This window comes from Lutra lutra, chromosome X, assembly GCF_902655055.1.
Source record: "Lutra lutra chromosome X, mLutLut1.2, whole genome shotgun sequence".
In the NCBI taxonomy this organism is placed as follows: Eukaryota; Metazoa; Chordata; class Mammalia; order Carnivora; family Mustelidae; genus Lutra; species Lutra lutra.
Genome location: NC_062296.1, coordinates 39,235,156 through 39,261,530, shown reverse-complemented (window position 1 = coordinate 39,261,530; position 26,375 = coordinate 39,235,156). Strand labels below are relative to the sequence as shown.

At 35.4% G+C, this 26,375-nt stretch overlaps 1 protein-coding gene and 1 pseudogene across 10 annotated transcripts in view; both read left to right on the top strand.

The window, feature by feature from the left end:
- Positions 1-343: 343 nt before the first annotated feature.
- Positions 344-2,966, top strand: LOC125091458 (histone acetyltransferase type B catalytic subunit-like; annotated as a pseudogene).
- Positions 2,967-11,255: 8,289 nt separating this feature from the next.
- Positions 11,256-26,375, top strand: part of PWWP3B (PWWP domain containing 3B) — a 30,903-nt gene continuing 15,783 nt past the window's right edge. Inside the window, exons 1-5 of one of the 10 annotated variants that reach the window (XM_047716386.1) lie at positions 11,256-11,364; positions 14,061-14,241; positions 18,401-18,576; positions 19,313-19,411; positions 20,778-20,963. The gene's annotated coding sequence lies outside the window, so the exon portion shown is untranslated. Of the gene's footprint in view, positions 11,365-14,055; positions 14,242-18,400; positions 18,577-18,627; positions 19,412-20,777; positions 20,964-26,375 lie in introns of those variants that run through there. The other 9 variants (XM_047716388.1, XM_047716387.1, XM_047716382.1 and 6 more) reach the window with 9 other exon arrangements.

The following is a 26,375-nucleotide window of genomic DNA, read 5'->3' as shown; positions in this document are numbered from 1 at the left end:
ATATAGAGGGAAAAACTAGACAATAATTCTAATAATAATTCTAACTAGAATTATTACAAAATTATAATTATAACCTAAGTATTAGGTTAACTTTTAGTTTCGTTGACTGTTTCCTTCATTGTGCAGAAGACTTTTCTTTCTTCTCCTTCTTTTATAATTAGAATAATAATTCTAATAATTCTACCTGGATATGTAGGAACATGAAGGATTTTTCTCTCTTTACTGGAAAAAGAAGTTGAATTCGAGCCATTTGGTACCTTACACCATATACACTCTGTTCTCAGTCCAACAAGAGGGGAAATTTACCTTTCAGATATATAAGGCTGACATGACATGTAGAGGCTTCTGAGAATATCATTAAAGGCTCCAGAACTTTTTGATGTAGTTTATGGAAACTGCCAGCTTTATTGACATGGATGATGAAATATGGCACTACTTTCTAGTATTTGAGAAGTATAAGGATGGAGCTATGCTCTTTGTGACCATAGGCTACACGACAGTTTATAAGTACTATGTGTACCCAGACAAAACTCAACCCAGTGTAAGTCAGATGCTGATACTGACTCCATTTCAAGGTGTAGGTCATGGTGCTCAACTTCTTGAAACAGTTCATAATACTAAATTGCATCTCCTTCTCTTTTTGATATTACAGAGGAAGATCCATCCAAAAGCTTTGTGAAATTAAGGGACTTTGTACTTTTAAAGCTTTGTCAAGATTTACCATTTTTCTCAGGAAAAGCTGACACAGGGTTTTAACAAACTTATGACAATAGAGGCACAACAAGTTCAAAATAAATAAGCAACATGCTAGACGGGTTTATGAAATTCTTTGACTACTGGTAACTGATATGATTGATGCTAAACCATACAGAAGCTATAGACTGGACATTAAAAGAAGACTAATTAGGCAACATAAGAAAAAACAGGGAGATCTTGTTAAAATGAGAAAGAAGTGACAAACCGGATGAACCAAATAGAAATATTCACCAAAAACATGGACCATTAAGAACTGGAAGAAAGCTTTCCAGAACTTGTGAAAGACTACCAATGTGTTATTGTTTTTTTTTTAAGATTTTATTTATTTATTTGACAGAGAGAGATCACAAGTAGACAGAAAGGCAGGCAGAGAGAGAGAGAGAGAGAGGGAAGCAGGCTCCCTGCTGAGCAGAGAGCCCAATGCGGGACTCGATCCCAGGACCCTGAGATCATGACCTGAGCTGAAGGCAGTGGCTTAACCCACTGAGCCACCCAGGCACCCACCAATGTGTTATTGTATGCCACATTCAAGAGTAAAGATTACTGGACTCTGTACAGGAAGTTTGCAAATTTCTGTGCATTGTGTTGTGGAAAAGCTAATGATGAATTTAATTTTAAAATCTTGTAACATTTATTAACACTAAAAGTTATTTATCTTGTCTTTGAATATTTTCTTTTGGAGAGATTGTATATTTGAAAATAGTGTTTAGAATCTATGCACATGTATTACATTTAAAAAACATATATAGCTTCTGATATACCACTGTAATTGCTTCCCTTCTTAATGGCATAATAAATGCTTAATTGTGATTTAAAAAAACTTATAGAACTCAACACCAAAAAATGAATTATCCACTTAAAAATGGGCAGATGTCATGAATAGATATTTTTCCAAAGAAGACAACCAGATGGCCAACAGATACATGAAAAGATGCTCAACATCACTCATCATCAGAGAAATACAAATCAAAACTACAATGAGATACCACCTCACAGAATGGCTAAAATCAATATCCCAAGAAACATGTGTTGGTGAGAATGTGGAGAAAAAGAAACTCTCTTGCATTGTTAGTGGGAAAGCAAACTGGTGCAGCCACCATGGAAAAAAATTTGGAGGTTCCTCAAAAGGTTAAAAATAGAACTACCTTACAATACAGCAATTGCACTATTAAGTATTTACCCAAAGAAATTAAGTAATTTAGTAAATTAATTAAACTATTAATTCACAGGGGAAATTGGAGGGGGAGACAAACCATGAGAGACTGTGGACTCTGAAAAACAATCAGAGGGTTTTGGAGGGGCCGGGGGTGGGAGGTTGGGTGAGCCTGGTGGTGGGTATCATGGAGGGCACTCATTACATGGAGCACTGGGTGTGGTGCATAAACAATGAATTCTGGAACACTGAAAAGAAATTTAAAAAATAAATAAAAATTAAAAAAAAATAAATACATATAAAAGGTTTAAAAGAGACAATAGAAAGAAACTAAAAATAAATCATTGAATTTACCTATTAAAAACTATTAATTCAAAGGGATACACACACCCCAATGTTTATAGCGGTATTATCTACAATAGCGAAATTATGGATACAGCTCAAGGGTCTATTGATGGATGGATGGAAAAAGAAGATGTGGTATATATATACCATGTAATATTACTCAGCCATAAAAAATAATGGAATCTTGCCATTTGCAGTGATGTAAATGGAGCCAGAGAGTATTATGCTAAGCAAAATAAGTCAGTCAGAGAAAGACAAACATCATGGGATTTCACTCGTATGCAGAATTTAAGAAACAAAAGAACTGAGCAAAGGGCAAGAAAAGAGAGAGAGAGGCAAACCAAGAAACAGACTCTTAACTATAGGGAATAAACTGATCGTTACAAGGTAGTGGGGGAGGTAGGGTGGTTTGGTGAAATAAGTGATAGGGATTAAGGGGTGCACTTACTGTGATGAGCACCCACTGTTGTATGTAAGTGCTGAATCACTAAGTTGTACACCTGAAACTAATACTACGCTGTGTGTTAACTGGAATTTAAATAAAAACTTTTTTAAAATTCCTTCTTTGATATAAACATTTCTTTGCTGATTCTTCTGTTCTATCTTGTCCTTAATTCAGTATCTTCAAATATTGCCCATTCAAAACAAAGTTTCAAGCCTCCTTGGAGTTACAGGAGGAAACGACAAGGCCACCAAAAGTGAGAGCAATTAATAATCCTAAGACAAAAAGAGTCTAATTAACAACTCTACTTTAGTGGAAAGCCAGGAATTAAGCACAGACCAATGCCTCAAGGATTTTTTTCCAGAGCATAGAAAATCCATGTTGGATTTCTCATCTCTATTCACAAACATTAATAAACTATGTGTATCTTTAGATACTCTGTAGTTCATTAGGGGCTTTGTTTTCTCTTTCTTCTAGCCTTGTTATGCCTTCGTTACCCTCTTGCTATATACCTAGGTAGGTTAGTACTAAATACTTAATCATTGTCACTTTGTTTATATGGCTTCATATATGATGGCATTAGTCTTCTCCACTTATACTTCTTTTTCAGAAGTTTCCTGGAAATTCTCCGAGGTTTTCATTTCAAGTGAACCATAAATTGTTTTGATTACTTGTATCAAACTTAGAGGTAGATATTAAGATTACTCACATTTTATATTTATGAACTCAGGAAACTAAGGTAACATACAAGTTAAGGAACTAACTTACAATCACATGACTAATAAGTGGGAGAGCTGAGAAATAAATTCTTATTTATCAGATTGCCTATTATACTGAGAATATCAAATATGTAAACATCCTGGAATAAACCTCCCTGACAATTTATAAAAGCCAGACAGTGGGCCTTGGGAATATTCTCACACATGTATTTTTATGAAAAAATGATGATAACCTCTATTTAATGTACATATCAGAATAATTCTGATACAGCCTTGTCCTTATTTTATGGGTGCCCTAGAGAGTCAGATGGCTCCTTCTCGCTTTAGAGTCCTCAAGAAAGACCACAGAGGGTCCCGCTCTTGGCTTGTTAATCCCAAGAAGAGCTGTGTCTATACTGCAACTCTAACCTGCTATCTCAGAGTGGGACAAGAGTTGGTTGGTTGGTTGTTGTTGTTGTTAATTCCTGTGAACTGTGATAATGCAGTTGTCAGGTCTTCAGCAATTTTACTTTTAAAAAATCTTACTATTAAATCACTCTAAGTGATCTACCTCACAGTTTCACTAGCCATTTGCTGTATGTAGGATTTTAGTATCAACTCAGGAACACAAAATCCCCAAAATGAAGCAAACTCAAACTTGTATGCCTGTGAGCAGTGTGTCGGAGAAAGTTCATTTCTCTCCACTGGAAGCACTTTGTCCTTTACCACCATGTTCCCACACATTTGACCAGAGATTTGTCAGAGGGAGCTCATTTCTCTCCACTAAAAACACTTTGTCCTTCACCACCATATTCCCACACATTTGACAAGCAATTTCTCAGCCCCCTTTGACCCTGGCAGTGACTCACTGACTAATTTGTCTTTTTCTGTATCTGAGCGCTCAACTTCCGGAAGTTCTTTTCTCCTGTTCTTGCAATGAAGGTGGGCAGCCAGCATACATTCTTATGGCCATACTATTTGCTTATTATAGGCAGTGTTGGTTATTGGTCCAGGCCTATGACTTAATAATTGTTACATGCTTTGTATATTATCTAATGAAAATTTGCTTTAAATAAATTTACCTTTAAGGTATCAAATTTTATTAACTCACCAACAAGGGAACCAAGAAGATGACAAAGTCATTTGAAAGAGAGTGTGCCAGGTCAGAGAGGATTTTGAAATGGAATGATTACAAGTGTGGGAACTAGGGATGCTTACATAAACAAGTAGGTTTTTATACTAATTAACATTTCCTTTCACAATGTTTTAAACAAATAATGTCCTTAAACACATAATGTTCCAACTATTATCAAGGAAGCTTGTAACTGGATGGTACATGCTATCAGTCAGAAGATAACAAGAAGGTGCATTTAAGTAGCAAATGTTCAGAATATATCTGCCTGAGATTGGGGGTTGGTTTTATCTTCTGGCAATAGTGTGTAAATAGGGACATCTATCAGGAAAGCATAAAACATAGTCAACAGAGATTGGAAACAGATCACTAATAATGTTAGTGCCAGTAATTTTTTTAAAGCTGAAACAAAGACACAGAATATATAGTTGGCCATTTCTTAGCTTGGGGATGATTTCTTTTCTTTGACTGTCATTCCTCTGGTTTCCTCCTCCAAAAATCAATAATAATTCTCACTTTAACTTACTGTTTGAATAATCATTTTGTACAAATTTTTAATATAACAAAAAGTAGACATATGCTTATTTATATACCGCTATTATCATCATGATCATCAGAAAGTTTTTTACTTGTATTATTCCTTTAAATCAGTTTCCAACAACTAGGAAAATTTTCCAAATAAAATTCCGAAGTAAATCAATATTAATGGTACAAACTAATTTTGTTTATGAACTTCGGCTTTCAGAGTGTGTTCTTTCTACACATAACCTCAGATAGACATGAAAGTATATCAATAACATTACTAAATGTACACATTCCTTCTTATTGAATAATTAACAACTTTCAGGATGAGAAACTACCAAGACGTGATAACTTTTGCTGGAAGATTATGAAAGGAATACAAAGCTCTGTTTTATTTTTTTTAAGGATTTATTTATTTATTTATTTATTTATTTGAGAGAGAGCGCGCACACGCATATGGGTGGAGGGGCAGAGGGAGAAAATCTTCAAGCGGACTCAGAAGTGAGCATGGAGCCCTGCGCAGGGCTTGATCTCATGACCCTGAGATTGTGACCTACCCAAAACCAAGAGTCAGGCATTTAACCAACTGAGCCACCTACATGCCTCCAAAGCTGTCTTAAATGGTCTTTATTACTTCAGAAATGCCCTTTACCATTTGTATCTTATTTTTGCCTCATCCAAAGTTATAGAACGAGGACCAAGAAATTCCATCTGTTTGCAATACCTATTACTCTGCAGCAGCCCACAGAGTTCACCCCAAATTTCCAAGGTTCCTAACCTGCCAGAAAAGATATTTCCTACCTGAGACTGAGACCCTTTGGACAACAAAACAAGCACCAGTTCCCTGAAAGGTCTATTTAGGCATTGTTCTCAAGTGTAATATTTGTTTCTTGATGGTAGGCTTATTAATTCTAATTCAGTGACTTTACCTTCAAATGTGGCATTTCTTACATGGTTGCAGTTACAAATTTGATTTGATATCTGATAAACTACCGTATTGTTTCAATTACTTTTGTCAAATTCAGATATAGACATTAAGATTACACACACTTTATAGCTGAAGACAATGAGACACCCCAAAGGTGAGGAACATATTTAAGATTATACAACTAATCTAAGTAGCATAATTGAGAAATAAATTCATATCTAACTGTCTGCTTGTCATAATGGAAATATCAAATATGTAATCATCTTGCCATATGCCTCCCTGTCAATATATAAAGAGTGGGCCTTTTGAACAATCTCCCATATATCTAGAGTCATCATCTTTAAGTCTTTGTATTCCACTGAAAATTCACATTTATGGCCAGTTTTTACATTAAAATGTCATAATGTAGACATATAGGAAATTTTATGTTTCTGGATTTTAATGTACTCCATACTTTAATACTCCATATTGCAATATTCTGAGGAATTTAACCTGTTGAGTCCCAAAGTTTGATGACATGAGCTAAAACATAACATTCTTAGCATGGGGCTTTCGCATAATCACTTGAATTTCATACCACTTAAGGAGTGAAATACTGTTGTTACCCTATGATTTCGACAGTTAGAATTTTTAAAAGAGGAGGACAAAGAAGAGAAGAAAAAAGCAAAAGAAGAAAGATTTTTTTTAAAAAACTCTGCAGTAATAGACTGTCCAAATAGAGACTATCAAGCCCAATACCTTAAATATCCCAATGCAAAAAATCACAGTTAGATTTTTCTTATTAATTTCTTTTGGTCCTCCCATAGTCTCTAATTCTTGTTCCATTCCTCTGGAATCAATAGTCTACCTCTTGAAGTTTGTTTCTGGGTTGATATAGTCTTGGAAAACTCGAATTTCCTGTCTTTTATACAATCCATTTCATTGCAGCTCTAAGGCCATCGTTCTTGGGAGTTTCTTCCATTATACCCAACCATCAATTGATAGCTTATGACAAGAATCCTTAGGTTCATGTGTGCAGGGGAGGAAGATACAAGAATGACAGGTTTTGGTTAATTTATTAGAATGATAGAATATATCAGGATAGGAGCCTGGATTTCCCTATTGGATAAAATATGTAAAAATATGGACCTAACCATGACCTTTTCTTAGAGACTTAGGCAATACCTGTTGAAAGTTAATGTAAAACAATGGAGGACATTAAGATAAGGAAAGGAAAAGTGAATTGGGGTAAATCAGAGGGTTTAGGGGGGATAGGTGAGCCTGGTGGTGGGTATTAAGGAGGACACTTATTGCACAAAGCACTGGGTGTGGTGCATAAACAGTGAATCTTGGAACACTGAAAAAATAAAAAAATGTTAAGTTTTTTTTATTAAAATTGTACTGAATCTGTATATTGCTTTGGAGGTAATAAACTTCTGTAATATGAACTCTCTCCAAAAAAATTAGTGTAAACCATTTTATGAATTATGATTGACAAATCTCCAGGGCTTTAAAAAACTTCCTGTAAAGTGTGGACCACAATCATCACTGATAAGTAAGGAATAATGACCTAGTAATAAAATCTTATACATAAATTTGTAAAAAGTTTTTGTGTCTGCCCATGCACATTAAGAACATGCTTCTACATATCCTGAAGAGGCAGTTGATGAAATATATTTACATCAATAGTACTTTAGCTATACAAAATTAACATAGGAGTTGATTTTCTCTCTTTGATCTGACAGTTGTTCCATAATGTAGATCTGAAAAAAAAAAATAGTTGCTCTTCAAACACTGTGGATCCAATTACAAAATGAAGAGCACACCAAATATACTTTAGTCTGTTTTTCATTTCTTCTTTTATAAGGTGAGGGAACAAGCCTTTTGTATTATCTTCTAGCCATCTAGAAACTGCCAAAAATGATTTGTGTGTAAGAGACATCTTGACAGTTTTATTACTCTCAATTTAGGGTTAGATTTTGGAGAAGAAAATAACAAAAGGGCCTGTCTATTAGGAGCAACTGGCAGCTCAGTTAGAATTAGAACATAGTCACCTAAGAACAAGGAACAGTTTTATTATAGGGTAAGTTGTTAACGAAGTGAAAATGCAACATTTAAAATAAACATAGCACCTGAAGTTAATAGGATATTTTATGTCAACTATACTTCAATAAAAAGAACTATAAAATAAAATAAAATAAACATAGCAAAAAGAAGCAGAGGAATAAGTAAAAATTTTAGTTTTTCCTTAAATGCAGAATCTATGAATATGATAAGAGGCAGCATAAAAGGATAGAGGTTAACTATTTTGAGTTGAAAATAAACATACACATGAGGCATACTAAATCTTTTGGCAATCTGTATAGAATACATGAAAAATTATGTCTATATGATCTCATTGTGAATGCAAATTGTATATTGTAATATCATTTTTCATTTTAACTGTTTAGTCCTCTCTCTATTATTCCTAGGTTGCTCTTCTTTATATTAATGTATATATGTACATTTATATATGTACATATGTAAGCATACAGACCCAGATACACACAAATGTATTCATATTATAGAAAGGTTTAACCTTAAGCTTTAAAATATTGTTAACTTCTCAAAATATTATAGGGTGATGCATATACCATATTGATTTTACTATCTTAATTTGAACTAAAGTGAATACTTTTATATGTAAAACTCTAATAAAAATTATTGCATTGCAACTTGGTATGTTTGATGCTTTGTGTCTATGGATTTTGCTTTTCTTTGGAATTTTCCAGGTATCAAAAATATTCACTCATTATTTTTGAAGTCTCAAAGTCAACTAGAGAACTTGGAAATTAAGTCGACATTAAAAAAACCACAATCATTGCCATTAAAATTTTGGCTTTGTAATAGTTCAGTGAAAACCTATATTATAATACAATCCAAATGGAAAAACTGTAGGTCCACATATTTTGTAGCGTTGTCTGAAGTTGGCAAGAACCAATAATTTTGTAAAAACTTGACTTAATATAATTCAGTTTCTCATTATTATCTTAAACATTTAATGAGTAATGGCAACTTCCATGAGCGGCAAAATCAGTTACATAGGCAATCTAGGAAGTTCAGGTTAGTCTTTTATATTATAATCCCAAACAATGCAAATCAAGGCGAAAACACGTGGGAGAACTTAGGCGGGTTATGTGTTCCATAAAGCAGAATATTCTACGTATTTTTTATTGTCACCACTGTAAAAAATTTGATGATACTCCCTGGTTTGTATTTTTATAAAGTATATAATATATTAGAGTACAAATGATTTTTATAACCATTTTAAAGTATTTATAAATAAATGGTTATAAATAAAATGAAAAGAAATGAATTTTGGATATTTACTTCCTAGGTCAGACTAGATAGCCTTATTTGTGCTCTGGAGTATGCGTATCTCTCTCTGTAGAGATTATTTCTCCACTACCTGTTTAGTCATACCATTCTGCTACCAAAAGCCCTAAATGTTCTCTGTTCAACTTTAGGGGATCATGTAGAACATTTCCCAAAATATTAGTTCCAATTTATACTCCAGGAGTGTACAAACCTTTAGTTTCTCCTAATCTTCACCTATACTTGGTATATTCAACATTTTATATTTTGGTATGTTTATTTTTTTATGTTCCACTGGCTTCTTTTTAAAGCATTTTTTTAATACTGAAAAAAATTACAAAATAATACCAAAAACAATAAAAGAGCAACCCTCAGAGTAGAACCTTTTCATTCTTAACCAACTGAGCCACCCAGGCGTCCCCCAAGAACCTTTTCATTCTTAATAACAGTTTCTCAAGGTCTTCCCATTTTAAATAACAAAGTTTATCAGTTCTCTGTTGTCAATTGTTGCCACGTTTCAAAAAACAATGTTTCTTAGTATTATGTCCTTGAAAAACAGCAGAACTGATTCTGCAATTTTGCAAAAATTCTCACAAACAGAAACTGTTTTTAGAGAATTGCAGTATTGAGAAGCTTTGGTTTTTGACATTATATTAGAGCTCTTGAGAGAATGTGCTGTTAGAAATCATATCAGATATTATACGACCAAAATAAATGGACTTTAATCTGGGAGAGATCAAAATGCCTTGTATGCTAAAGGAGCCTCAGGAAAAGCTGACCAGCATTTTCTCCCACTTCTGTTAGGGCTAAACAAATTTTTCTTACTTGCCCAGTAATGTATTCCTATTCTTTTTGGCATTATTATAATTTTGAGGTTAAAGATACATAAGTCTCTACCTACAATTGTCACATCTTAGAAATAATGAACAAATTGCAACAACAACAAAATAAATAAAATAGCAGATGAAACCAAAATGTTAGCTTTATTCAGAGGGGAAAGTGAATTGCAGAGTACTGCTCATTATGAGAGTGAAATGAAACTAACAGAACCCAAGATTTGAGCAAACTATCCATCAGCCTAGAGGCCTTTTTAGTCTAGAAGCAGAACCTTCAAGTTGCACCATTTATGCTTTCTTCACAGGAAAATGAATATTGGGGATAAGGAAGAACATTGTTAATTTCTTATGGCTTTTACCAGTTTCTCTACCCTGGTGTTCATTTAGTTCTTTATGAAATATAAGAACCAGCTTAGGGATAGTTTTGTTTATCCAGTCATATGCATTGAAAAACATTTCTACGTTTGTGGTTGATTTTTTTTTTACTTTGGGTTATTGTGATTTTACTACTGATACACATATTTTTTTTTTCAATTTTGGTATAGCCAGATTTTGTTTCAGGATTTTGTTTAGAAATGACTTAAGGAAGGAAGTATTAGACCTAAATGAAAGAAGAAATAGATATATTATGTCCCAGATTCAGATTCAAAATTATAAATAATTAATTCTACCTAAAATAAAGTATTCATTCATAACAATCCCAATCAAGACACAGCATTCTTTCATAGTGGAGTTTGACTAGCAGGTTTCAAATTTACCAGAGACAAAGTATAAGAGAAGGTCTGAAAAAAATATGCAAGGAGAATTTTACTGCATCTTTACTTATGAAAAAGAAATTTGCTACTTCTATTTCTTTTCTTTTTTGTTGTCAGGAAATCACCCACCTTGAGAATTTGAATGGAAATTGAACAGACATATGTTGCCATTATGCTTCAAAATTCTTTAAAAGGACCCAATTCTTTCTGTTAACTGTATTGCTGTTTAACTTGTGATTCTCCTCCCTCTAAATGAGGGAAGGACCTCCTGCTTTCTCCATCACAGAGAAGGGGCGGAGCATTCTCTAGAAGCTTGGATGTGAGCTGTGCCTGGGCAGTCTTGGAGGAGGAGCCGCATTACATACAGACTTGGAGGCTTCCGCCCCGAAGAGAAGAAGCTTGGAGGTAATGGCTGTCGTAAAAGCCAGTTATTTTCGGTGATTTCTGGAAACTTTCGAGTAAAGGTGAGAAAAGAAGGGACTGCTGCTTTGGAGTGGAGAGAAAGGAGTGTCATTTCGTGGGGGGGGGTCGTTGTTTCTATAAGGGAATTAATGCCTGAATTTTGTATTCCTTCAGATATTTTAAAAGTCCACATTTTGAAAGTGGGGGAGGTGGTGATCAGATTACACCTGCGGAAAAAATACTTCATGAGGTGGCCAAAACTAACTTCTGAATAGTGCATTTTAGGTTTCAGACAAAAAGCAGTGGTAACAAGGGATAAATGATGAAACAAAAGTTGAGAAATAAATCTTTCTTATTTAGAAAAAAAGAAGATTTTGATAGTCCCAAATGAAAAATGAAGTTAGTTGGGGTGTTGGCTTTTCATATTACTTTGATTGTATTGTGTTTCTAACAAATCTTACTGTTGTGAAAGAGTTTATATAGTAATAATCTGAAGTAATGTATAACTGTGGGGATTTAAATAGTTCTGAAAATTAGGAGTTTAGTTATTTGTCAGTGGATACTCAATGCCTTAGAAGAATTGCTTTTTTGTGGAAGTTCAGAGGGCTGTCTTGTCTACATCCCTACCTAGCTATCAGAAGAATATGTGTTCCTATTTTTACTAAAATCTGAAAAATATCTGAAAAATCATAAGCTAAGGAAAAATGGGCTTATATTAATATAAGAAAACACAACAAACAGTATGTCTAGTAGTTAAAGATGTCTAGGGGGAAAAAGAGAGGAAATTTTCCACTTCTTTCTTCCACATTTCACTTAGCATGTAGTACCTGTGTCAGCATAAATAAGAGAATTTTTTTAAAAGATTTTATTTATTTATTTGACAGACAGAGATCACAAGTAGGCAGAGAGGCAGGCAGAGAGAGAGAGAGGGGGAAGCAGGATCCTAAGACCCTGGGAATCATGACCTGAGCCAAAGGCACAGGCTTTAACCCACTGAGCCACCCAGGTGCCCTGAGAATTTTAAAACATGGTGGAGAAACCTACCTTCCCCAACATGTATAAATATATATAAACATGGAAAAATCTTCAAATATATGGGTGAATAAATGTAATCTCAGATGGTACATCCTAGTGTATCTATGATAAGGGGAACAACCAAAGGGATTAGACTCAAATGTAAGCAGTAAACAACTCAGTGATTGAAGTAATGATGGTCTGTATTTTCTTCTTTGGACTTTACGTATCTTTAGAGTTTTTTGGAAACACATAATGGAGCTGAGAGGGAGCAATCTATTTTGTTACAGATATTTAAATAGACACCACACACACTCCATTGTCTTTACCTGGAGGTGGATCTGAGAAGGCTGGTTATCTGGTTGCTTGGGCTTTTCTTACAATTCAGATATTTAGACTCTTGTCCAGTATTTGGTTCAAGTAGAAGGTATGTATTTGTATTTTAATGTACTCTTGAGAAATAATTCAAAAAATTAATGTTTAAAACATATTATAGAATAATCACATAGGATAGTGAGTGCATCCATAATGTTGAATACTATGCAACTGTAAAAAGAATAAGCTAATACAATGAGCTAAATAATAAAAAAAGATGTCCATGGTATATTCCAAAAATAAATTGCAGAATGACCTTTATTATATTAATACATTATATGCCAGAAAAATCTGGAAATATGCATGCTACCTTATTAATTGGGGATATAGGTATTGTTGGGGAGAGAGAACATTTCAGTCTTCTGTATATCATATTTCTCCATTTAAAAAATCTTACTTTGAAAAGAGTAAGCTTGAATAATTATGAGAAAAATGAGATCAAATTTTAGAAATATAGACAACTCTTGTAACAGTAATTCACAAGAAGTGATGTGGGAAAATATCGATGTGGAGAGATGATCAAGCATGTTCTTGTTTAAAAACCATGCATATTTATAAATATCTGTAGGAAAAATCTAGAAATATGGAGAGAAAACCCTTATATTTTGACCATTATTGTGGAGGTTTGCTTTCTTTGAAAAATTAAAAGATGAAGAGATACAATATGTATGGGAGATATTATAATAAAGACATTAAAATGAGTAATTATTATTCCATTTTTGCCTAACACAATTCTTAAATTGAGGATGAAAAAGTATGGAAGCCTAAGAAGGCCACTGTCTGGATAACTGTAGTTCCCACCCTTCCCCACTAAGGACTCAGGTATCTGCAGTTCTGTTTTTAGTCACAAGATGGCTCTTGCCCGGTGTCTTAAATTTTCTCCATGCAACCATTTTTATGAAGTGGACAAACAAAGCAATGAAACATATTTTTCATTAGCAGGTGATGAGACAGTATGTACAGTGTGATTGCAGTTCTGCTGAAATTTTTCATAGGTGCAGAAAAAGCACCCACACTAAGACTGATGTAAGAATTCAAACAGAATGAATTTTTTTTTTTTTAAAGATAACTACAGAGATTTAGATATAGAGGATGGACGGCAACTGTTATTTTCCTTCTTGCCTGTACCCAGGTCATACTTTTCATGAGAGAGCTCATTTCATCACGAAGCAAATAACAACTGTATCACAGAGAGCATTTCAAATAATAACCAAAAGGGTGATAAACATGGTATCTACATAGTAGATGAAATTTCACCTCATTTCCTGTGTTTCAGAATGACCCTCATGCTGAAGTTTTGGTAGGGAAGTTTCTTTCCACCTTTTCCATTGAATTGGTTTGATTCCCTGTCTCCTTTGGGACAGTCTAGGTTAATATCAAAGATACACGTGACCTGGGGAGTCTGCATGTGATGCCCATTGAGCCCCAGAAAGGCAGTATGACCTCGGAAGTACTGAGCAGGGAGAAGGCTCTGCTGGACAAGCAGCTGGAGTGAGAATCAAGACAGCCAGATCACAGGACCAGATCCTCTGTGATCCACGTGACATTGGGTAAGGCTCCTCCCATTCCATGAACTATTTCATGAAAATGTGTTGAGAACCTAGGGTATGTGATGCATTTGCTTCCTGCTGTATCCATAGCATTTTGCATTAAAAGCTGCATTTCATACTAAAATTATGTTAGGTTGTGAATTAGCAGTACAATTTATTTTGTTCGCTATTCTGTAATTAAGAGCTTCTCATTTGGGGAAAAAAAAATCTCTTGTGTTAAACCACTGTGAAGAAAACTGTGCAAGAATCTATTCAGGCATCTACCTGAGGTTTCAGCCAATGGTCTGACTCTCCATTTCTTGACAGCTAGGTTATCATCACCACATACTAGATAACATAGTTACAAATATAATCTTAAAAACTGCTTAAGGTCTCCTGACCCTCCTTATGTAGACATCTGTATACTCTCTTGAATAGTAGCTTATAGTGGTTTAACACATTTAATTCTTTCCCAACAGCCATCAGGAATCTCTCTCTCCTGAAGTCATACTCTTAATGAGGTTGGTGCTGAATCTTACCCCCTGTGTCCATGAGATCTTTGTTTGCTTTGGACAGATGGAGCAGCACTAGCAGTATAGAAAACGCAAAGCTGCACATTCCCTCATGATAATCCAGTGGAGTCCAAAAGGTCCAAATTGTCCAGGAACACAAATAATGTCCCTGACACTGGCTAAGCCTCTCCTGCACTTATTCCCTTCTTATAATACAATAGAAATAATAAAGACAGGATATTAGGTTTGTTATCGTAATCTTTCTTCTCTGTTTTTGTTCCTCTCTCCCAAAACATGTTCCATGTCTCTCACCTCTGCTGATGCTATTTATTCTTCTGATTTTTATCTTATCTTCATTCTCATTGTCCACATTCTTTCTTCTTAGCAAAGTAAACTTTGTATCTGATCCCTTTTCTTTTCTGCCATGTTTTAATCTAATTCAGTTTTCACCCATTGAACATATTTTATTCAGGCTCTTTTGTGAAGTTTCAGGATAAGAAGCTATAGCAGGTGAGAACCATTTACTAGCCCCAATAAGAAGAGTTAAGGATTCTTTAAAAACACTGCTTTTCTAGAAAACCAGGCAGCTAAACCAGATCAGTGACATAAGGTTTTTCCTAGCATATTGTGTATCTATTGATTGATTTCTTGTCTCTCTCTGGCTGCACTGATGGAGCATGTGTAAATCCAGTTTCTCAGTGGTTAAATTGGACTTCTTTTGCCCCCTTTCCGGTGCTTCCTATCTCATCTGTCTCTTACTGCACACTTAGACAGGTAATAAACTCTTTCTTATTGTACCATTAAATATGATTTAATATTTAGACAACCTAGGTTAGTATCAGAGATAGATGTGACTCATGCGTCTTTCTTAACTATGCTATCTAGTGTGGGGAGATGACAACTTAGCATAATTGTCAAGGATTTGATCTATTTCTCTCTGCTGAACTAATAAAGGTCTCAAACCCACAACTGTCTGCCTGCATGCCTGCCTATTCAAACCCTTCAAAAACATGACTCTGTCATAATGCCTCCATGACAAATTCTTAAAAAGACATTGGATTCTGCCAATAGAAATCCATATCTCCTCACCAAAGACCCCTTGATATCCTTTATTCAGATTGGCTAGCTGAATAATTTTGACCCATTCTGACCCAGCTGTTATGTGTCTCTGGAAGAATGATGGCTTCTTCTTTCTTTAGAGTCCCCAGTGCAGATAGTTTTCTTTCTCTTGTTTGCTAATTACAGGAAGAGCTGTGTCATACTGCAGCTCTGTTATTCCAGCCTGAATAATCAGAAGTGGCAGGAGGTAGCAGTTGTGTTTACTTGTTCACTGTGATAATGGATGAGGTTGTAGGGGGTCTCACCAAATTTACTTACATTTTATACGTTGCTTGTGTTTTTTAACCTAGCAAAACATTATGTTAAGAGAACTAACCCCCTGAAAGATCCATTGGCACTGTGTAGGTTTTAACACTTCCTGGGAAATAGCACCTCTAAGTTAAAAATCTAAATTTAAGTCTTACTTTATGGAATGTTTTGTGAACACAAAAGCTCAGTGAAAGAGGATAGAGAAACGATTTTCTCATATTGAATTAGAAGTAGCAAACAACAAAAGCACAAGAACAAGGAGTTGCCAAATGTAAATGAGGATGGAATGAACTGGGGCGTTTCTCTACAGAAATGACTGATTTTTCAGCCCCTGCTCTGGAATAGCTGTATCTTCAGGGGAAGATACTGCCAAGCCCTGCAACACAAAAGAGATATGTCATCTACCCCATAACCCAGTGAATGCTATCATGCAGATACGGTCAGTGCAAAAACATAGTGCAGAAAAATATTGTTTAAATTTGTGTTGAAGTGTGAATATACGTCAAAGACGGAGAGTTCATAGATAAGTATGATAGTTATGAAGGTGGTTGTAGTTCACCAGTGTGTTCCCCAGAACTGACAGGAAATTAAGCAATGCTCACTCTGGGGTTACATTTATCAATTTCCTCACAATCTGAAGGTAAATGACATCATCCTTGGTTCAGCCAAAGACTCGGGATTCCAAGCCCAGGAGGCAGTGAATACTGGTGGAGAAAGAACACATCCTTTTGTTTGGGAGTCAGACAGACTTTGGCTTTAATTGTTTTGCCCTCTTCCCAGCTTCATGACCTTGCACAAGAGCCTAAGTGCCCATTTCCTCATTTTCTGGTCAACTGTCCATTGTATCATTTCTTCGTGTCTTTGTAAGTGAAATTAGGTAGAAAAATCTCACTGCTGTTTACATTTGCGTCTCTTTGATTATTAGGGAAGGTGAATATCCTTCATGTATCATTTACTTTTAATTTTTATTTTGATTGTTTGGGTTTTGAGAAGCCCCACTTGAATAGCACTTTCCTTTCTCCACAGAACAAATTGATATAAAACCAATAAAGTTGGGACGCCTGGGTGGCTCAGTTGGTTAAGCAACTGCCTTCAGCTCAGGTCATGATCCCGGCGCCCTGGGATCGAGTCCCACATCGGGCTCCTTGCTCAGCGGGGAGCCTGCTTCTCCCTCAGCCTCTGCCTGCCATTCTGTCTGCCTGTGCTCATTCTCTCTGACAAATAAATAAAATCTTTAAAAAAAAAAAAAACCAATAAAGTTGCAGGTGGGAGCCAAAATATCAGATCTTATACAATGGCAAGATAAGTTGCAGGGCATTGATTATTGTGAGAATCAAGTGAGCCTTATAACACCGCATTTAAACAAATCTACAAAACAGGCTAGAGGCTTGCAACTGCACAGAAAGGAGAGAGAAACATGTAGTTAAATTACTTGAGCTTGCTCACAGGAAGTAAATAGGAGCAGGGTAGAACTATCCCCACAGAATATTGTAGATTGCCAAGCTCCTGGGTGACTCAGTTGGTTAAGCGACCAGCCTTGGCCCAGATCATAATCCTGGAGTCTCAGGATCAAGTTCCACATTGGGCTCCCTGCTCTCCCTTTTACCTTTCCGCTCTCATAACATCTCTCTCCCTCTCACAAATAAATAAAATCTTCAAAAAAAAGAATATTGTGAATTGCCTATTTATACCTTTGCTTATTTTTTCCCACTCTGCTGTTTGTTCTTACTAATTCGGAAGCTCTACTTTAGATTAGAGGGTTTTTTGAAATTGAAAATGGTTTTGTGAAGTTTGTCATCCTGTTTTCAACTTTGGTTTTTTTTGTGTGTTTTTTTCCATATTTTTTTTATTTCAGTATATTCAGATACAGATCTCTTTTCTTTAAGGATTTTGATTGATGTTTTATGTCTAAGGAATGACTGTACTTTGAAAACCTAGAAAACATTCTGAAGGATAAATGAGACATACCATGTCCCAGGGCCAGAGAAATAAAATTACAGAGATATAATTCTTCACAAATTAATGTATTCATTCACGGCGATCAGAAACAAGAACCTAACAGGTCTTTTTAATGGACAATGACCAGCTGGGTCTTAAAATCTGGTAGAAATAAGGTGCCAGAAAAGGCAAGAAAAATATGCAAGAGCTATTTTTAACTGGATCTTCATTTTATGATAAAGGGATTTGCTAAGTCTTTTCGGGAAATCACCTTACCCCTGTGGTTTGAATGGAAGTTAAAGAGACACATGTTGCCATTTCACTTTCAAGTCTTTTAAAAATGAACGTTTTTCCCCTTTAAGTGAATTTCAGTTAACTTGGCGATTCTCCTCCCTCTAATTGAGGGAAAGGCCCCCTACTTTCCCCATCACAGGGAGGGGGCGGAGCATTCTCTGAGAAGCTTGAAGAGAGCTGTGCCCGGCCAGTCTTGGGGGAGGGGCTGCGTTTCACGAGGCTGCAGCTGACAAGAAGCTTCAAGGTAATGGCTGTCTTAAAGCTAGTTATTTTCTGGGAATTTCTTCGGGCTTTTGTGTTATGGTGAAAAAAAAAAAAAAAACCGACAACAGACGTTATTGCCTGGGAGAGGTGGGAATGGAATAAATACGGTTTGGGGAGAATTGCTGTTACTGTGACAGAATCAATCCCATGAAAATTTAGTTTCTCTCAATATTTTATGAAGTCCACAGTGTGAGAATGGGTGATCAGATTACAGCTTCTAAATTAAGACTTCAGTGAGGCAAGCTGTTCATGTTAATTTTTACATGGCATTCCATGTTTCTATTTTTGTTACAGATTGTATTATGTTTTGATGTAAACATTTATTATTCTACACAAAAAGTAACTGATAGAAAAATGTAAGCATAAAAAGTGATTGACAAGTACAAACACAAATATAAATGTATGTGAACGAATGTGGGAGGGATTCAGATATGCTGTTGAGTGACAACATTTGTGTAAAATATATGCATTTTCCTTAAAGAGAACTAGACTCCCATGTTAACAGTCAGCATCTCTGAAGTGTTCAGATTACTGAGGATTTCAAAATACATTTTTATTTGGATTCAGCATTTTTAGAATTGCTTTATTTCATGATTATTTTTATAATGAGAAGAGCACAGTGACGCTGCAACAGTATACCTGTTTGGTTTCAGACACATAAACATTCACAGACACGACAGACATGCAAACATACCCCTCTTGTCTTTTGCCAATAGTGGAAATTTTCCTGGACCTGATCGAGCTCATAGCCTGGTTGCTGTGTTGGCTACCGCCCTGCATGTGTCCTCCTTGCAACTCATTCTTTCAGACCACAGGTATGGCTGTGGTCAGCAAGAACTATTTTTCTATATCTTTTAAGTCTATTCAGGGGGTTTGGTTTATTTCTGTTAGCAGTTTTAAAAATATCATGTGACATGGTGCATCCACAGAATTGAATGTTATATAGCTGACAGATGAAGTATGAACATGTAGTGATTTGAAAAAAAATGTCTGAGAAGTAGTATTAGGTGAAAATGGAAATTGTAGAATGGCAAGCACTATATTATGTCATTTAAAGATAAAAGACTGCCTTAATGCTCTATGTCTAACAAAATCACAAAAAATATAAGGCTGCCTGCTAATGGGATTGTGTGGTTGGAGGCATAAGACAGTCTTTACTATCTTTATGTAAAAATAATTCTTAATATATATTTAGTCAATTTTTAACAGTAGCAGAAAAAAGTTTGAGATAAAATGTTACAAATTAGGGGGGAAATTACATTTAAAGTCATTCATAATCAATGAAAATACTTATTGATATGGAAAAACTTTCAAACCATGTGCTTGAGCATGGTGAAAAGCTGGTCTGAAATTATATACATTCATGGGTATTTGTAAATAAAGATTATGGAAAAATATTCAGGAAAAAATAATATTAATTATTTTTCTAGAATTATACTTTCTTTTTATAAATCATCTTTCCAATTTTCAGTAACTATGCAATTTTTATCAACCCATTAGAAGTAAAGACATTAGCATTCAGTGTTTTGCATAATGCATAACAAAACTCTAAATTTGAGCATGGTATATTCTAGAAGCCTGAGAAAATTGCTGGCTTGGCAGCATGTAGTTCTCACCCTTCCATAAGAAGGTTCTGGTAGTAATAGAGTGCAGTTTTGGCACTGGTCACAAGATGGCGCTTGCCAGAGTCTCCAAATTTTCTCTAAGCAACTATTTTTATGGAGTGTGCAAACAAAGACATGAAATGTATTTTGTAGTACCAGACTATGAGACAGCACGTAGAGTATAATTATAGCGTTGTTGAAGAAAACTGCATGTCCAGAAGAAAAAGCCTCACATGAGAACTGATGGGAGAACTCAAAAAGAAAGCATTTTTTTAAAGTAACTACATAGAATTCAGCCTATAGAAAACACAAGGCAATTGTTATTTCTCTACTCTTTTGTCCTCACCTCACCTTTTCCTAATAAAGATGATATCAACATGAAGCAAATAACAACTGTATCACAGAGAGCATTTCAAATAATAACCAAAAAGGTGATAAACATGGCATCTACATTGTAGATGAAATTTCACCTCATTTCCTGTGTTTCAGAATGACCCTCATGCTAAAGTTTTGGTAGGGAAGTTTCTTTCCACCTTTTCCATTGAATTGGTTTGATTCCCTGTCTCCTTTGGGACAGTCTAGGTTAATATCAAAGATACACGTGACCTGGGGAATCTGAATGTGATGCCCATTGAGCCCCAGAAAGGCAGTGTGACCTCGGAAGTACTGAGCAGGGAGAAGGCTCTGCTGGACAAGCAGCTGGAGTGAGAATCAAGACAGCCAGATCACAGGACCAGATCCTCTACGATCCACGTGACATTGGGTAAGGCTCCTCCCATTCCGTGTTAAAACATGGTTAAGTTGAGAATATGCAGTACAATTTTTTTTTCCTGGCTCGGGAGCCATAGCATTTTAAATTTTAAATCATATATTCTAGTGTTAGGAAAGAATTATCTGAAACTTCTAGAAAGGAATTATATAAATGGAAATCTACTTATGGAAGACTTGCAGGTCTCTGCCAACTGCTTGACTCTCAAGAAATCTTTGAAAACTACTTCTTGTTGAGGTCATTGTGCTATTTTCTGAATCCAGGAGACACAAACCCCAGTACCTATGTCTGATTGCCTTGGGTAGATAGGGAAGCACTGGCAGCTTTAAAAAGTTAAGATTACGCAAGGGGCACCTGGGTGGCTCAGTTGGTTAAGCATCCAACTCTTGATTTCAGCTCAGGTCATTGACTTAGGGTGGTGATCTCCGGGTCATGAAACCAAGCCCTGCATCAGGCTCCGCTCAGCGGGGCATGTGCTTCTCTCCCTCTCCCTCTGCGACTCCACCCTGGCCATGTGCTCTGTCTATATATATAAGGTAAATAAATAAATCATTTTTAAAAAGCTAGGATTACCCTAGAATAAACCTCAAGAGGCCCCAACGTACCAAAATATCCAATAATAGAAATGGTCTCCCTGACACATTCCCCAACACCCCCCATCTCCTACCATACACACCCTCATTCATTTCTTATATGTAATAGCTATAATAAGTATTACATAGTGGGACATTATAGAATTACTTCTCTTTCATTGAATTTTCACATATTTTCCCCCAACCACAACATTTCTTTGGTGCCAGGCATATATTCATCTTTTTGTATGTCTTCTCCATTTTCATTGTCCACCTTCCTTCTCCTTTGACAGAAGAAATCCTTTTGCTTATTCTCTTTTCTCTTTGCCTTTCCTTCAGTGACTATTTTCTTACTCCCTCATTTAAGTGACTATTTCTTATCTCCCATTCAAAATCACTTACTCAAGCTTCCTTACAAGTTTTCAGGAGGATATGTTTAAGCACTGAATGCAAAAAAATTATTTTTAGCCCTAAGGCAATAGAGGCCTCTAAAATCACAGTTTTTGTGGTTAGCTGGGCAGTCAGACACAGCCCAATGACCTAAGGATTTTTCTAAATGATTCAGAGTTCACTGATTGATTTCTAGTCTATATCCAGATGTGCCAATCAATCACACACACGTTCAGATCTTCAGTGATTCATTTGGAACTTCTTTTATTTTGCCTTTCTGATGTTCTTACCTACTCCTTGCTGCACACTCCAACTGTTACTGAACTTTTACAAATGATTTTAACCAGTCCCTTTTTTTATTAATTCAAAGAAGATTGTAGTAAAGCTCTGTTTACTACATGCTCTAATGATGAAGTTATGGCATTCTCATCAACCTTTATTTTATTTCTTTTAATATATTTCCCATTCCATCATCCTGAATCTTAATTTCCTAGCAGCTTCAGCCATTGGCACTATGTAGGTATTAGTATTACCTGGGGAACACAAAATCTCCAGACATGGCAGCTTTATCTAGGTCAGTGATGGTACTTTTTTCTCTTTTTTTTTCCCTCTCTGTCTGTTCACATACATTTAGCCAGAGATTATGAAATCTTTTTGTCTCTGGCCATGATTCACTCTCTGGCTAGCCTTTTTCTTACCTGGCATATTCATTCTTAGCAAGCTTTCTTCTGATGTTCTTCCTCTTCAGCTGGGCTGACGTTCAGCCAAAGAACATTAATAATAAGATTTTAACTTTGTTTATAACCAGTTTCAGTTATTTGTTTGTGCCTATGCCCTAGGGGTCATTCGATATTTTGTATATCCATGAAGTATCTATAATTCCTTGCTTTAATTTCATGGCTCCCTCATGGTTTTTACAAGTGTTCTAACTGAACAATTTCTACTCTTTTACATGAACCTTATACACTAAAGATATCGATATTTGTTTATTCTCAAGCCACACTATCTCTCCTTTGACTTCTACTTTCTCACTGGGGACATAATTCTTAACCATATCTCTATATCCAGATTATGACACTTAGGCTTCTACTCCTTCCTTTCCTTCCATTCACATAGTTGAGTGGCATGTGAGAACTTCACTGTAGTTAAAGACTTTGCTAATGAGGATAAGTTTCACAAACTGTAAGGTGCTGATGTCATCTGGATTCTTGACATTTGTCCTGTGTTAACTAACTTCTAATGAAGGGATATTTAGTGAGTATATAAATTTATAGAAAGAGATACATAACTGCATTAAAAGTCATGTGTCTTAGGTAACTGCCCAGTATTTTAAAGTGAGTTCAGAAATATAAGTTAGCAAAAATTAAAGATATTTAAAAAATTAAATTTCTAACATATTCTTTGTGCCCTCCAGAAAATATTTTTATACATATCTTGTGGTACCCACAATCTTTGCTGGTATTCGTAACCCAAAGTACAAATCAAACTCTTATATGTATTCCCGTTATTCTCACAGTGAAATATGAACTTCTTATATTGCTTATATTCTGATTTTGAATGCCTTTTTAAGGCTTAGGTTTATTGAGATATGATTTACATGGAGTTAAATTCACTCTTTCAGGTGTATAGTTTGATGAGTTTTGACAAAGGTCTGTAGTCATGTAATAACCAATAGAATCAGGCTATAGATATAATTCCAAAATGTTCCCTCTTGCCACATTGTAGTCAGTACTTTTTACCCTCATTCCTGATGACCACTGATCTAATTTTTGTCCCTACAGGTTTTAATTTTCCAAAATATCATATACATGGAGTCATATAATATATAGTTTTTTTACATCTTGTTTCTTTCACTTAGCATGATGTTTCTGGTGTTTACCCATATTGATGTATGTATCAATACTTTATCTGTTATTCTGTTTTTCTACAATTTGTGTATCTACTTATAAGTAGATTTATAATTTTAGTAATATGATTAAAGTTGTTATAAACATTCCAGAACAGATCTTTGTCTGTTCATAAATTTTTATTTCTCTTGCATAAATACCCAGGAGTGGAATTCCTGGATTACCTGGTAAGCCTATGTCCAACTATATTAGAAACTGCCATACTGTTTTATAAAGTAGCTCTGAGATCTTGTATGTTCATCAGCAGTGTATGCATTCTGGTAGCTCTGCGTCATTGCCAGCTGTTGATACTGTCAGGTTTTCTCTCTCTCTCTCTCTTTTTCTTTTAAGATTTTATTTATTTATTTGACAGACAGAGATCACAAGTAGGCAGAGAGGCAGGCAGAGAGAGAGGGAGAAGCAGGCTCCCCACTGAGCAGAGCGCCCGATGCGGGATCCTAGGACCCTGAGATCACAACCAGAGCCAAAGGCAGAGGCTTAACCCACTGAGCCACCCAGGCGCCCCGGTTTTTTCTCTTTTTAATATAAGCCATTCTTATAAAAGTGTTATTGATGTCTTACTGTGGTTTTGCTTACATATCCTTAATTATTAATAGTGTTGAGCATCTTTCAATGTGTTTATTTGATATTCATATACCTTCTTTGATGATGATCTATTTAAATTGGGGGTCCATTTTTTACTGGGTTGTTAATCTTATTACTGGATATATATTCTGGATAAAAGTTCTTTATTAGATATGTGTTTTGCAAATATAACCTCCTGTGGATTTTCATTTTATATTTTTAAGAGAAGTTTTCAAGTCCAATTCATCAATTTTTTTTGTATGGTGCATGCTTTGTGTGTCTTAATAAATCTTTGTTTAAATGAAGGTCTCAAAGAGTTCCTACTTTGTTTTCTACTAGTTTTATAGTTTTCACTTTTATATTTAGGTCAGTAATTCATTTTGAGTTCATTTTTTTATATGGTCTTAGGTAAGGGGCCAAGATGAATATTTTTACCTACAATGTCCAATTTTTCCAACACTATTTGTTGAAAAGACCATTCCTCCATTTAATTACCATTGTCAAAAATCTATTGACCATATTTGCTGGTCTATTTGTGTTCTATTTATCTGTACATCTATTTTATAGTATATAATCTATTTTATAATATAATAACTATAATAATTAATAATTGATAACTAATAATATACTTGATTGCTGTAGTCAACTTTTTAGGGGAGGGGGAAGAGCAGAGGGAGAGGGAGAGAGAATCTTAAGCAGGCTCCACACCCAGGGGAGAGCCTGATGCAGGGCTCAATCTCATGACCCTGAGGTCACAACCTGAGCCAAAATTAAGAGTCAGATACTTAACTGACTGAACCACCCAGGCCCCCTTGATAGCTGTAGTCTTAAAATCAGATAGCATGAATTTTCCACTTTGGTATTTCCATCCCCAAAGTGGTCTGCCTATTCTAGTTCCATTATTTTCCCATATACACTGTAGAGATATCTTTTCAATTTCTTCAAAAAATCTTCTGAGATTTCGGTTGAGATTGCAATGATTCAACAGATATGTTTGGAGGGAAGTTACATCCTAAAAATAGTTAATCTGTCAGTCAGTGAACATGATATATTTCTTCATTTATTTAGGTCTTCTTTGATAACTTTCATCAATTTTTTGAGGTCTTCAGCATACAAATGTACACATATTTGTTAGATTTGTCTTACCTTAGTATTTCCTAGTGTTTTTTTATGATATTATAAATGGTACTTCGTAAAACTTCCAAACTTTAGGGGCGCCTGGGTGGCTCGATCATTAAGCATCTGCCTTTGGCTCAGGTCATGATCCAGCCCTGCATCATTCTCCCTACTGTGCGGGAAGCCTCCTTCTTCCTCTCCCACTCCCCTTGCTTGTGTTCCCTCTCTCGCTGTGTCTTTCTCTGTCAAATAAATAAAATCTTAAAAAAAAAAACTTCACTATATAGAAATAAATTGTTTGGGGCACCTGGGTGGGTTAAAGCCTCTGCCTTTGGCTCAGGTCATGATCCCAGGGTCCTGGGATCGAGCCCCGCATCGGGCTCTCTGCTCAATGGGAAGCCTGCTCCCTCCTCTCTCTCTGCCTGCTTGTGATCTCTGTCTGTCAAATAAATAAATAAATAAAATCTTTTAAAAAAAGAAATAAATTGTTTTATATTGACCTTACATCTGATGATACTGATAAACTGCCTTATTAGGTCTAATAGCTTTTTTGGGGGGGATAATCTACATGGATCATCATGTCTGCAAATAAAGACAGTTTTATGTCTTCCTTTCCAATATGTATGCCCTTAATTTACTTTTCAGGCATTACTGTATTGGCTAGTATCTCCAATATAGTATTGAATAGTATTGGTGAGAGTATACATCCTTTCCTTGTTCCTGATCTTAGGGGAAGAACATTCCATATATCATCATTAAGTATGATGTTAACTTCAGGCTTTTTAATAGATATCCTTGATCATATTGAGAAAGATCCTTTTAATTCCCAGTTTTTTGAACTTTTTTATCATGAGTGC